Source organism: Gopherus evgoodei, unplaced genomic scaffold (assembly GCF_007399415.2).
Source record: "Gopherus evgoodei ecotype Sinaloan lineage unplaced genomic scaffold, rGopEvg1_v1.p scaffold_125_arrow_ctg1, whole genome shotgun sequence".
Taxonomy (NCBI): domain Eukaryota; kingdom Metazoa; phylum Chordata; order Testudines; family Testudinidae; genus Gopherus; species Gopherus evgoodei.
Window position 1 is genome coordinate 45,733 of NW_022059788.1, and position 1,824 is coordinate 47,556.

At 42.4% G+C, this 1,824-nt stretch overlaps 1 pseudogene; it reads left to right on the forward strand.

Annotated features, from left to right (window-relative positions):
- The first annotated feature begins 200 nt into the window (after positions 1 to 200).
- On the forward strand, positions 201 to 1,138 carry LOC115639795 (annotated as a pseudogene).
- Positions 1,139 to 1,824: the final 686 nt, after the last annotated feature.

The following is a 1,824-nucleotide window of genomic DNA, read 5'->3' on the forward strand; positions in this document are numbered from 1 at the left end:
GTGCCCAAGTCATTTTGTGTATCCAGATTAATTTGTTTATTTAAAACACACAAATATCATCTGGTGTCACCCTCTGTCCCTCTCTCAATTTAATCTACACATTTTACAGAATGGAATAGGACTGTCTTTACATTCATCCCCCATAATAAGTGCTAGTCTCATTTTTTTCTGGTCTTCCAGGTCACAGATTTCCTGAATGCATGACAATGAAAAATCAAACCACAGTGACTGAATTTATCCTCCTGGGACTTTCCAGTGACCCACAGATGCAGATTTTCCTCTTCTTGGTGTTTTTAGTTATTTACCTAATCACTCTGGGTAGTAATATAGTGATCATGATGGTGATAAGAGCTGATTCTCACCTTCACACTCCTATGTACTTCTTTCTCTTCCATTTATCCTTTGTTGATATCTGCTATTCATCAGTCACAGTGCCTAAAATGCTGATAAACTTCCTAGCGGAGCACAAAACTATTTCTGTCAATGGCTGTATTGCTCAGATGTTCCTTTTTATCCTCTTGGTTGGTATTGAAGCTTTCATTCGCTCAGCCATGGCTTATGACTGCTATGCTGCCATCTGTGATCCATTACATTATGTGCAGACAATGAGCAAAGTGATCTGTGTTCAGCTGGTGAGTGGTGCATGGACTACGGGCTTCTTCTATGCCCTTCTTAACACAGTTTTTGCCCTCAAGTTGCATTTCTGTGGGCCCAGTCAAATCAACCATTTCAGCTGTGAGCTCCCTCCTCTGTTACAGCTGTCCTGTACTGAGACCTTTACCAATCAAGTGGTGCTTCTTACTTCTGCTTTGATATTTGGGTTGAGCTCCTTCCTCCTCACCTTAATCTCCTACATTCACATCATCTCCACCATCCTGAGGATATGCTCTGCCGAGGGCAGGCATAAAGCCTTCTCCACCTGCAGCTCCCACCTGATTGTGGTTGGCTTGTTGTACGTGACAGGTTTTCTCCAGTACACAAAACCCAGCTCCGTCTCCTCTTGGTGCTTGATGAAATATTCTCCATCCAGTACAGCATCTTGACCCCCATGTTAAACCCCATCATCTACAGCCTGAAAAACAAAGAGGTAAAAACAGCTGTAAGGAATATATTGGGGAAATTCAGGTTTCTCAATTAGTGTTGATTCTCTCTTCTTTTTTTTAAGTCAGAGAGCAGAGATTTGTGGTAATTAGTGTATGGAACATTCTCAACTCAGATAACTGAATGACACTTTGAGCCAAATCTTCCACTGGTCTTAATCAGTGCAGATCCATTAAAGTCAATTGGCCAGATCCCCAGAGTGTGTAAATCAGCATAGCTCCATTGGAACCAATGGGTGCTGGAGTTAGACTCACAAAGAGTCTTAGGCGGGAGAAATTGAGAGGTATGCAATAACACAGTGGCCAGGGCATGTACATGGGAGGAGATAGATCTCTGTTTCAAACATTTCTCATCCTCAGACACTTGAAGCGGGGGTCTCCTACATCTGAGATGACTACCACTGGGATAAAAGTTATGCCAGAGCTCTTATTCCTAATCCTGTATCCCTGTTTGAACAAAATCAAATGGATATAACTGGCCATGAACAAATTCAGGCTGGAAATTAGAGAAAAGTTTCTCACCCTCAGAAGGGTGAAGTTCTGGAACAACCTTCTAAAAGGAGCTGTACGGATACACAGCTTCATTATTTTTAAGAAAGTGTTGGATAAATTTATGACTGTGTGATGGTGTGGGGTGGGATCACCATCCCTGGGCCTCACTTCTGGTTTATGTCTTATATTCCTAAAGGACATGCTTCAGGGTTTCAGCCAGACACCACGGTTC